General features: G+C 45.8%; 1 protein-coding gene and 1 long non-coding RNA gene across 7 annotated transcripts in view; one reads left to right on the forward strand and one right to left on the reverse strand.

Annotated features, from left to right (window-relative positions):
- Nucleotides 1–12,777, forward strand: part of CSK (C-terminal Src kinase) — a 528,738-nt gene that overhangs the window by 348,851 nt on the left and 167,110 nt on the right. The gene's annotated exons all lie outside the window — the stretch shown is intronic.
- LOC146860034 (uncharacterized) overlaps nt 1–12,777 on the reverse strand; it is a 141,466-nt gene that overhangs the window by 40,206 nt on the left and 88,483 nt on the right. The window lies entirely within an intron of this gene.

Genomic DNA, 12,777 nt, shown 5'->3' on the forward strand with positions numbered 1-12,777 from the left:
ATTTCAAGTCTATATTGGGGGTACCTGTAGCAGCGATCTCTAAAAAATCTGTTAAAGTCCATACCCTCCCACCCTCTCTAACTCTGAAAAACTCAACACCCCTCCCTGCAGCCCTGCCTAGTAGGTTTATAACTATCCACCACCCCAATAGCAGAGTGCTTACAATCCCCAGGATCAAACCCATTAATGTACGGTCGTGTGGCGTTGGCGCTCAATAGTCTCTTCCTCCCGGGCCCACAGCTACAGCAAGGTACATTGAAGGACAGTGATAGTTCTGAAAGTTCTACTGTTCAGTAACATGCTGACGGTGCAGTTTTAGTCTGGCAGAGAGGGATCTGGCATATTCCTATGAGTGAGGATCTCCCTCCTCCATCTCCACCCGCCCCACATACAAATAATAATAGACATGATTACCGACCATCGCAATCATGCAGTCTCATCTTCCAGCACGTATGATGTCGCTGCCAGGACTGGCAGAGCGCGAGCTTCTGGATCTCGATGGCGAGCGCTGCCCGCCTGTGTGAAGAGTCCTTGGGGTGACATTCAGCATTCCCGCGATTCGCCTCTTCCTTACGGCGTTTGGGGCATGAGTGGATCCCCCTCCAACCATTGTTGCGCTACTTCCAGCGTCGTGAAGAACCAGGATTTATCTCCGTAGATGACTTTCAGCCTGGCTGGGAAGAACATCATATATTTGAGTCCCTTGTCTCTTAGAGCTCGTTTGAAGCCTTCAAAGGAGCGTCTTTCTTGTTGCACCTTCAAGGTGAAGTCTGGAAAAAACCGGATCGTCGTAGTGGAGGTATCCAGCGACCCTCGCTGCTTGCAGGATCGCATCCCGGTCACGAAAGTTTAGAATGCGTGCTATAATGGTGCGAGGTGGCTTTGGGATCGGGGCTCTGTGCGCCCTTTCAATAGAGAATAGTGGAGATAGTCTCTTGGGCTTTAAATGATGCAGGATAAGATCTTTGAGAAAGAGGTCCACACTGGGCCCCCCCGTCCTTTAAGGTACCCCCTACACCCGCACCCGTATGTTGTTGCGTCAAGCTCGTCCTTCTTGATCATCCAGGTGCAGTGCCATTTCTCTATATCGACGGACTAATTGTGTGACCTTTTCCTCCAACTTACGTGTCTCAGTCTGGAGCGCTTCAACATTCCCCTCCGTAGCCGTGACTGTCGGGAGTTTTCCGCATGTCCGCTCTCATGAGGTTCATCTCAATTGTAACTTTATCGATTTTTGTCTCTAGGTTGGTGCCGACCAATTGTATTGCTGCCATGATTGAACCGAGAGAGGGTTCTTCTGCGGGTGCGTCTTCTTCATTCGTCCCATCCAAAGACCAAAAGCTGGCGGGGGACCGCATACTTGTCCATCTTGTTGTGTTGGACGGATGCCGTAGTGCCTTTAGGTTTCGTCATATTGCCGTGTGGGCTCTAAGTCGGGTAGTGTAGCATCAATAGGGAGAGCTTCGATACCTCTATATCATGGTAAGCGTGCTATTGGAATTTCGTGCAGCCGGAGGGTCTCGCTCGAAGTCTGTCGCCCACTGAAGTCCAGGCCATATCAGACTCTCCTATGGCACTGCCCAATTCCAGCTGGGCCGCGCTTGAGACTGCTCATCTTGCTTCGCATCTCCGTGGTCTGGTTCTCAATATGAATTTGACGCTTGTGGAATATAGTATTAATTGCACGCAATGCCAGATTTCAGGCACTGGCGGTCGACTTTAGGTCTAAAGTTTGGGGCAAAGTCGTGTTTAAGGCCCCCATTTGTGGACTCATGAGCGCGCATCCTCGTTGTGCCCGATCTATCCGAAATAGCAGGTTTATGTAGCGCTGGGGGTGGAGGAGCCGAGGGAATGTTCGCTTGGGACTGCTCTGCCACACGTCCTCTCCTGTTTAGTAGCCGCCGTCTGGGGGTCTCCTGTCACCTTCCCCCCTGGCTATGTTCACATCAGCGGCGTTATTCCTACTTCCACACACTAGTGTCTATTAATAGGTCTACGTATGCCTCAGCACCACTTTGCCAATACAGCTTCTGCCAAGGCCTCTCCACCAGTGCTCCACAGGATATAGGCCGCAGGGCTGCCGTCTGTTTCTCCACACACACGGGGGAGAAGGTGGGGGTCTCCTGCTGTCCTCCCGGGATCTCACCTTACAAGAGGGTTTGGTCGCTTGCTCCAGGGTCGCTCCCTAGAGGTCGTCAGTCCATTTCATGCACTACAGAGGATTAGGCCAGCAGCCGCGGCTCTCTCGTATCCTGATGTCCCGGCCCCAGGACCTCGCCGCGGTCCGTCGGATTGCGCGACTCCGTCCGCTGCAGTCGCGGCCAATGCTCCGCTTTCGATTTCAGCACCGCTGTGAAATCGTGACTATCGCGGTCAGCGGAGGGCTGAAAGACGATCCCTCTCGTGCTCCGTGGCGTCCAGAGCCTTATTCCTGCCCTCGAAGTGCCGGATTATGAACGGATTTGGCAGGTTATGCCGCAGGCCCTGACGGTGCTCGGGAACTACGCCGCCATTGCCATCGGCGCCAAGCCACGCCTCTCCGCTGAATCATTCTAACTTATCACAAATTCAGGCAAGATTCACAGACCTGCTGCTTGCCTCTGGGGGGGAAAAGGCTGATTCGGCATTAGAGGTTTATGACCATCAAGGCCACAACCTAGTTCCTTGGGTTGCAATTGCATCTTCCCACAAGGGACTATCTCCAGATCAAGTAGTTTTGTGGCTTTTGAAGGGGCTTCTCCTTTCCCCAATGTCCAATACGATAGTACTTTTGGTGGTTATCTCGCTCTCTTTGGAGGTTTATAAAAACATTGCTATTCCTGCTTTCTGCCCTGAGTCATCCTAGTCCTCGTGCATCTGTTGACTGTTTCTCTCCCTCACTTTTAAAATTCAACAGGTACGTGACTCCTGGTGTTTATGTTATTGTTCGAATATGCAGTTTCTGCGTGTGGCTCCTCATTTTTAGCGTGGTCAGTAGTCGTGAAGAAACTGACTTACTTTACACTGCCAGTGGCCAAGATTTGTTGAGGGTTTCAGGTAAATTCGTAATATATATCTAGGCCTCAAGGAACCCACAGGGCTCACTCTCCTTTGATAATTGATATATACGAAGTGCAAGCAGAGTGAACTCTGCACATAACTCCTACCTCCACCCCTTTGATTTGTATTCGTTATCAACCCACCTATCCTCCCCACTCTGCAAACTAAGGGCCTGTTGATTCCAGGCTCCACTCTTGCATACCACTACAGTTCTTTCGATCTGTACATATTGGTGCAAGATTTATTTTTCCTTTTTGGCACACTGTTTCCTGAGATTGTTTTTCTAATTGGCTCGGTGTTGTTGGTGTGGAAATAGTCACAAAAGAAAGTGACGCCAGCGTGTTCGGGAGTGTTTTTTTGGACTCTGTTGATGTCACTTTCGAGAGACGATGTTGCTGCAGAGTCACTCCATGCCCTCTACTGACGCGCAGCAGTACTGTTAGAAAAATGTCCGGATCCAGCCTGGAGAGGATTTGAAGATAACGCATCTGCAAATAGATCTTGTCTTTACCAGATAAGGCATTACTGCAGGTAAGTAACTTGTTCACAAGAGGTATTGATCCCAGAATCCTGATCTGCTAGCATGCCTGATTCAGTGTCTTTGGCTTCAAACCCGAATTCCAGTTGCATCTGATTAATATGCCCTTTGATGGGGAAAATCTCTTTGGATATCAAGTTGATCAGATGCTAGAGAAGATAAAGAATGACACGGACACTGCCAGAATGATGGGAGCCCTCCAGACCTCTTCACCACGCAGGTCCTTTGCCGCTCATAGTTTCGGGGTGGTGTCAAAACCAATTCTCCGGAGGCCTCCAACTCCTACCAGAGTGGAAAGCAGCAATCCTCCTGTGGTTATTCTAGGGGTGCCTACTGGGGGAACAAAAGTCAGGAGTAGAGGCGGTGCTGCAAAGGGAGCAGCACCCTCCAAGCAGTGACTTCCTCTCTCCCTATAATACAACATTCTTCGGGGGCGCATATAGGGATTCCTCACCCAATGGCAAAACATCACCTCTGATCAATTGGTTCAGTCTATTTATCAACACGGCTGCTGCCTAGAACTCACTGCTACACCATCAAACATCCACCCCACTCACCACAGATACTGCCACCAGAGCGACCACCAGCCCCTCCGCCAGGTGAAATTAAAGCACTACTGCGCAAAGGGGCTGTAGAACCTGTTGCACCGCACCACCACAGCGACGGGGTCTATGCCGTGAACTTTCTCATCTCCAAGAAAGATGGGTCCTTCAGGCTCTTCCTCGATTTCAGGCCTCTTAACAAGTACATCCTGTCCGAGCACTTCCACACAACTTCAGCACAGAAATAGCCCTGCTAGAAGATGCGGATAGAGGAGGCAATGCGGTCTTGGTATTACTAGACCTCTCTACAGCCTTTGATACCGTGCCCCATAATAGATTACTGCAAAGACTTATGGAGAGCGGTATTGGTGGCACGGTATTGAGATGGTTTGGGTCTTTCCTTGTCAACCGCTCCCAAACTATCTGGTCTCCTCCTTTTGCCGCTGCGATTCCACCTATGAATGTTGGGGACCCACAGGGCTCAATACTGTGCCCAACATTGTTTAATTTGTATATGGCCCCTCTTGCCCTTCTCGCTGAGAAATTTGGGGCCAATATAGTGTCATATGCTGATGACACTCAGCTGCTGTTTACGTGCGAGAAGGGTGTCGAATTCAACGGCAACTTAATTAATACCTGTCTCTCTGAAGTCTTCTCCTGGCTTAAACACAATCAACTGAAGTGTAACTCTGAGAAGTCAGAGATTATATTCTTTGGTCCACGTCCTTATGAAGCTTGGCATACCTGGTGGCCTCGGAACATGTCCCCCCTCTTCGTCCTCTGTCACCATCGTGAAAAATCTAGGGGTCAAATTGGATGCGGCCCTTTCTATGAAGGCCCAAGTCCAAACGGTGGCCGGCGTCTGCTTCGGGATGTTGAGAATGCTGCGGAACTTTCTCCCCCTGCTCTCAGTCCCCTATATAAAAACAGTGGTACAGGCCCTGGTGGTGTCCAGATTGGACTATGTTAACTCCCTGTATCTCGGCATTCCTGAGTACCTTCTGGGCCGATTACAGGTGATTCAGAATGCGGCGGCGAGGGCCATTTTTCTGACATGGCCCAGGACTCATACAACTCAGCTTCTGTCCTCGCTACACTGGCTCCTGGTACGGAAAAGAATACATTTTAAAGCCTTGGTCTTTAAAGCATTTCATAAGATTGGAGCCCCCTACCTTAGGGAAAGATTTCAAACTTATATTCCACAGCGTACTTTGAGATCTTCTTCCCAGATTTTGATCTCCGCTCCAAAGGTTCTGCTCTCCTGGGTAGGGGGTAGATCTTTCCAAGCAGTGGCTTCTCGGCTGTGGAATAGCCTACCCTTCTCTCTTAGACAGATCCCGGACCGCCTTACTTTTAGGAAGAGTCTGAAAACATGGCTCTTTCAGTTGTGAGCTTCGTAGTAGTGGAATGCTTTGTTTGATGTTATGTGGTCTCTTGTTTCTTAGCCCTGGGACACTCCTGGGAGTAGCTGTGCGCTTTATAAATATTAACTAACATAACATGGTCACACTCAAGGATGTCATCTCACTGTTGCAGCAAGGGGACTTCATAACTGCCCATGACATGAAGGACACCTATTTCCAAGTTCCAATTCATCCTGCCCGTCGCGGCTTCTTCAGGTTTGTGGTAAGAGGACAGACAGCACTTTCAATAAAAAGTTCTGCCCTTTGGTATTCCTACAGCACCTAGGGTCTTTACCAAATCTTTGCAGTCGTAGCTGCTGATCACTAGAGGAACTGCACCCACATATTTGCATACCTCGATGACTGGCTGATAGAGTATGAGTAGGTAACAGTGTCTCGCCCACACTCAGATGACCTTAGATCTCCTCAATGATTTTGGTTTCACTATCAGTTTGGGCATATACCACCTGCACCCACTTCATATATAGCCCCTTTTAGGGGCGATCTTAAATAGTCACCAGAAAAGCTTATCCCAGCACTGCAAGCGTACAAGTCTACCCGCAGCTGCTGCATCTATTGCTGCTAAATTGCCATTTAACTGTCTGGGAGGTGAACCGCCTCCTCAACATGGTGGCGTTCTGAATCGCCATCGTTCCCCACTCCCGATTACTCATGGGTCTGCTCCAGAAGTGTTGAAGTGCTCGATGGTCACGTGGGGGGGGGGGGGGGGGGAGGTGCATCTATAGGAGGATCTAGTGTTGGCCAGCACTCATTGCTATTTGCAGTGGCGGAACAACAACGACCTTTTGCAGGGCAGGCACTATTCCACAGGTGACCATTACCAAAGACACCTCCATCGTGGGCGGGGGAGGGGGGGGGCGCATCTGCTGGATATGACTGTCCATGGTCTATGGATGTCCCTCTGACCAACTGAAGCTACTGGAAATCCAATTCACCTTCAAAGCTTCTTACTGCCACGTACATCACAGACTAGTCCTGATAAGAACAGACAACATGACAGCAATGTATTGTCTTCAGAAACTGGTGCACACGCTCTCCCCAGCTCTTCAAGCTGGCTCAGGGCATTTGGCAATCCACCACAGGGTTCACCTGCTAGCGGAGTACCTCTTCCAGGAGCAGACAATGAGAATGCAGACCTACTCAGTAGGATGCAGCAACAAGTCCAAGTGTGAGAACTCGACCGTCCTGTCCCACTCCCGTACTTCCAACGTTGATCCATGATGTATAGATCTTTTCACAACCGCAGAAAGCGCCAAATGCCGAAGATTCGTCTCCAGGTTACTGCACCCGTAGTCCAAAGGCAATTGATCCAGTGGATTACCAGTTTGGGGTTACACAAACACAATATGCTCACCTGGGCCCATAACCATTCATACAATAAGCTAGTATTACCGCTAGAGTCAATATTGGTTTTACCTGCAAGATTTTATTATCTTTACCCAAATCTTACCATTCCAATCTCCTTGACAATTAATTTCCTCTGGTCAATGAATCTAGTTGCTAGTAGTATAGGCAAAAATTTATATTTTAGATTTTCTCCAATAATCACAGACTCAGAGTTTTAAAAGTTTTATCTAATCAATAATTTTGTGAGTCAAAGATCAAATACAATGTTAACATCGAGTTTCATTCAGGAAAGAAATCAAGTTTAGTTCAATAATAAGTCTCAATAAAATATTGTGATGATAGTACCTGAAAAGGGAGGAAAAAGAGAGAACAGGTACAAAGACAGATTTCACAGAATTATATTTACCTAGGGTGATAGATGAACCCAACTCCTTGAAGATGGGCCAGATGGAGTCCACCGGGACAGGTGGAAGACAGAGGATCAGGACAGGTTCAGGACCGGAAAGGTGACCTCTTCTAAGTGCAACGCCAGCGTCGCACCCCTCTCTGGCACTACTCTCCTAGATTTTTCTTCCGCAACTCCCCTTCTAGATGATTGGATTACCGATTAGTAATTCGGTCTCTCGAGCAGGGTCTCTGGCATCTGCAGGGTCTGATACAGCGTCTCGAACAGCATCTGTGGCAGGATACGTGTCAGGTCAGATTTCAGACAGAATGACGGGTCTGACCTGCGTGTCTCTCTAACTTACCTCAATTATACTATTCTGTGTTCGTGTGCCACCCCCAAATGTTTCAATATTGTGTTTTCCCCAACTTCTGATTGGACAGGGCAAGGAGGCGAGTTCATCACACCATATTAAATGTAATATTTTACTTAGGTTCTTTGTTCTATGCTTCCGCCCCTTAATTTACTTTCCCAAAGCTTTATTCCCACCCGCATTTCATATTATGATCAATACAATTTATATACTTTGTAACATTTGTTGCTCTTGTCCGGGGCACTGGGTTAAATTCTTATGAGATTTTTCCAAGCTTGTCCTTGGCTGGAGTTTCAATGGTGTCATCATAGTTCCGGGCAGGGTTTAGTGCGCGTGCGCACAGATCAGGTGGGGTAGAGATTTCAGTCACCCTCCAAGGCCCAAATACGAACTAATAATAAAGTCAGAGAAAAACATGTTAGAATACGGAAATAAATTAATTCACTGTATTCCACTCATCTCTACTCTATCCCCATTTACTTATATAAATCTTTCGCATTAGTATTTAGTAGAACTTAAGAGGTTTAGTTTAGGCAGTAGCATGTGCATTAACATGTGAGTTTCAAGCAGCCATTTTAAATGCTATTGCGCAGCTGCACAAGTTTCCCTCCAAGCATAGAAAACGTCCTAATGCGTAGATGCAGTAGAGGCATGCGCAGTGAAGTTCCCGCGTTTATCGCCCATTTTAATGACACTCTGGTTACTGGTTAGTAATACACATAGGCAAGCGTCCCCTAGATACAATATATTTTGTGTAATGCAATATTAGTATTTACAAAACAGGTTGATTAAAGTGTTACGTGTCATTTGAGAGGATTACATCCGAGCAAGTTTCTTCTTTACGAAACCTTGCTCCATCACAATGCATTATCGACGAACTGACCAGGGGTATTTGGTTACGCTTTTCCACTTCTCCAGCTTCTTTCCATTGTCCAGAGGCTAAGACAGATATCTCATTCTTCATCCTGGTAGCTCTGACTGGGGCTAGGCAGCTCTCGTTCACAACCCTTCTTGAGTTGTCAGTAGTCCCACACAAGTAGCGCCCCTACAGGCTGGTCCTTCTCACTTAGCAGCAGGGCACGGTCAGGCATCCCAAACCCAAGCAGCTCAACCTAATAATCTGGCTCCCAAGGTCTTAGAGTTTGGGTATCTCAGTCTGCTAGCTGAGGGCATGTCCCTACTCGGAATAGGCTTGGCATCCTACCACCTGAGCCTGCTATGCGACAAAGGGGAAGAGATTTGTCCAGTACTTCCTACCCAATCACATTGATCTGCTTAAGCCAGCAGTACAGGACATTGTCTGCTATCTTCTGCATTTGCAAAACTCCGGTCTGGCTTACACCTCCATTTTTGTACTTGAGGCTGCAGTGCCAGCATACCTGCAGAACAGGAAAAGTCTTTGCTTTTCAGAATCCCTGTAATTAAAGCCTTCATCGAGGGACTGAAAAGATTATCCCTCTTATATTACCTCCAGCCCCACTCTTGAATCTCATAATCTAGTTCTCACCAGACTCATGGGACCCCCGTTCGCCCCCTTCATTTATGCCCTCTCCAGTATCATGGAAGGGAGTAGTTCTAGTCTCTATTACTTCCCTTAAGAAAACTAAGCCACACAAAGGTAGGAATATTTCTAAACCAGGAGTGGCATGCTGGCTAGTCAGGTGTATTCAGACGTGCTACGCCAAAGCCAAATGTCAACTCCTAATTATACCCAGGCCACATTCTGCATGCAAGAAGGCTGCTTTCTTGGCTTTTGTGGGAAACATCCCACTAGCTGACATATGTAAGGCAGCTACCAGGTCCACACTACACACATCCACGAAACACTATTGTGTGGATATCCTAGCTTGTCAACAGGCCCAAATGAGCCATTCTGTACTATGAACACTTTTTCAGTCTTCTGCAACATCCTCAGGCTAGCCACCGCTTACCGTCTATGTACAGCATGTATATTTACAGACACACATGCCATGGACAGAAATGTTAACTTGTAAGCATGTGGTGCTGTGGATTCACGTGCCCACCATCCTTCCCTGAAGCCTTTGGCTGGTGCAGATATATGTATTTAGATGTGTATATATTTCCTATACTTTCATACGCACTTTTGTATGGTCATCTTTTATTTTTTTCTGTTCCATCTTCATCCTCACCACCTAGGAAGGAAAACAATCTACCAATGGAACCGATTATCATGCGCAATACCGGTCATAGAATGAGTCACAATACTCTTACTTCCAGTACTGTGTTCTCACTCTTCACGCAGAGTACACAAAGGTTTATTCACTAAATCTATGTCTGCTGGTCTCTGTCAGTCTCATGGTCTCACAGTGTCTTTTTTTTTAAATTACCATTTGATGCCTTATGCTATTTTAAATATTTTTCTACAAATAGCGACTTTATGGGCAATATTGCAAAATATGGAAGCTCGGTATAAGCAGCGTATCATCCAAGACCTCTGTAAACATTGCAGACAAAATCGGCAAAAATGCAGATCCTGGTAATACTAGGCAATTTGCAGCCCAGCAGATTTTGGTCACTATGGATAAAATTGACATAAGAAAAGAAGTTGTGGGTGCTTTGTATCAAGCATCCTTCTTCTTTGGGAGAATCCGCCTGTTTTGCCTTCCATAAAAGGTGCTCTGTGTCACTATATTTTCTACTCCACCTGATAAGGGAAGTAGAGCCTAACCTACTGTTTGCATGCCAAGCTCACCTCCTCTTAGTTGGTTGTTTACAACAACTGATGAAGATTTTATGGTGATTGTAAAATAGAATAAGACAATGTCTGATTGGATCATATGCATGGCAAGAGCCTGACAATTTAGCAGTCAACATCTACTGCCATAGTGTAGTGAGTGATCCTTGTGACTAAGAAAAACATCCCTGTACCTTAGTGCACAACTGTTATCTTTCACAGGCCGGTTTCTCTTTGACTAATGACGGTGAAGAGATCTAGAATAATGTCAGATGCTAAAGCCATAAAGACTGTCATCTTGAAGAAAGTACATAGTTTCCTAGAGAAACAGTATTTCTACAGCTAGATAAAGCAGTGTACCCAGTGTGGAAGTCCGCAACTATCAGTTCTCTGGGCAAAAGCACACTAGCCGCTTGAAAATGTTCCCTAACTCCACCTGTGTCCATGCCTTCTGGGTGGAAATATATTGCACCATCTTTCGATCTGCCAAGGTATAAGAAAAGACAGTAGTTGTAGATATTGCACAGAATGGTTACAAATTTGTGGTTTGGAGTTCTCTCTCAATATTCATCTGAGGAAATTGAGACCCCAAATAGATGTAGATTCTTTCCAACCATCTAAAAAAAACTAAGGGACCAACTTCTGCTATTTCCGGCCTATATTAATTGCTTGTGAAAATCGACAGTCAAAAATATTCACATTCCAGTTCCTAAAAGAGCCAACAATTGATCAAGCAAGAGAAGTTCTGGAAGTTGGTTCTTTATCAGATTTACCATCGGTTCCAGGAGGAAGACTTGCTGGTCAGTACAGATTTACAGGAGGTTTCCCTTCAAATTGTAATGAACCACAGGAAATTGTCTGTTTGTATGCCTGCATTCGCCAAACCAGTTCAAGGTTCTTCATGGCCAGACTGGTTCTATACCTCTCCGAACATTCATGGCTACCCATACAAAATGAATAATGTTCATATTTCTCTGCCTGGTGTTTAAAGCCACTTATGTTCAAGGCCCAACCTATCTCCAAAAGAAATGTACCTTCTACAACCCTACCCAAAATCCTAGATCCTCTTCAGCCGGACGTTTCCTGGTTCCATAATTTAATTGCTCTGGATCAGGACTCAAAACATTCTTTGTCTTCACTGCATGGCTATGGAAATCCCTTCCATTCCAGTGTTGCTCCCAAACCCATCACCTCAAATTTGCAAACTGTTGAAAACCTAGCTATATTCTGACTAAAACGTTTTTCTTTAGGCACTCTCCCACCTCCAGATTCTTGGAGCCAGGAGTCTATATTTTTGGTAATCTCACACTCTAGAAAAACCCTCATAAAAAGAAATGTACAGTCTTTAGAAGCAGTATGTTTCTATTAGAAGCTGTACTGGTTGCTCGCTCATATTTAACTATATCTGCGTCCAGCCTTCCTCCTCATGTAGCTGCAGTCTGTGCCTATAGCAAATGTTTTTTGACGCATTTCTTTTTAAGTATCCAACAGCAATCATTTGTTATAGCACCTCAAAAAGGCTTTCCCTTATTCTAGGAGTTCTGTCCTTGCTTGGGAGTTGAATGTAGTGTCCAAACTTAGCACAAATCAAATTTGCAGTGGTTCTTGTTGAAAGTAGTTATTCAAGTCATGGTAGCATGGGCTAAAAAGATGAGTAAGGTTTAGGCTCTATGCACGATGAATCCATTAATCTGGTTCTGCATAATGAGTTATCGCTAAAATGTATCACTGTTTCCTTTAAAAAGATATTTGAAAATTGTAACTAATTGGCCATCTTTTTTGCTCCAGCATCTTCAGTGGAGAAGTGTCTTCATGCTGTGGATACTGAGAGTTTTCAAACTTTATCTTGTTAGAACAAGATATGCAAAATTCCTAAGTCATTTGTAAACGTTGAGTCTAACCTCACTAGCTTTCCAACCAAATTTGTGATCCATTCTCAAGTGGCAAAGTCATCCATGGCTTTTCCTAGCAAAATATCCCATTCCGGGGATATGTGAGGCAGCTACACGAAGGCCTGTCTACACATTTTGCAGACATTACTGCAGTGGTGTGACACCACTGTTTTTTTGGAGCGGGGAGTGGTGAGGGGGGTCACAACTTGTTTGCATAGGTTTGATTTGATGCATTGGATGTTTTTATCTCCCTCCTTGTCTTTGGGATGAGCTTGCTTATCTTTTTTGTTTATGAATATGAAAGAAAACTCTAAGATGGAGTAGGATGGGTTTCTTTCTTCTAATCGGAATGTTACATCTTAAATATTTTCTTTTAATTCATGAACATCTTATCCTCTTCCCTTTGAGACTAGATGGAGGTTGACCACTTTTTCATAGATGAACTGGATATTCTCGTTCATTGCTGCTTCGCTAGCGTTAGAGAAGGAAAAATATGAAGCCCCCAATTTGAGTATTTTATCTTCAAAATTAGTTTGAAAAAA

The sequence above is a fragment of the Triturus cristatus genome, chromosome 3_1, assembly GCF_964204655.1.
Source record: "Triturus cristatus chromosome 3_1, aTriCri1.1, whole genome shotgun sequence".
Lineage (NCBI taxonomy): Eukaryota > Metazoa > Chordata > Amphibia > Caudata > Salamandridae > Triturus > Triturus cristatus.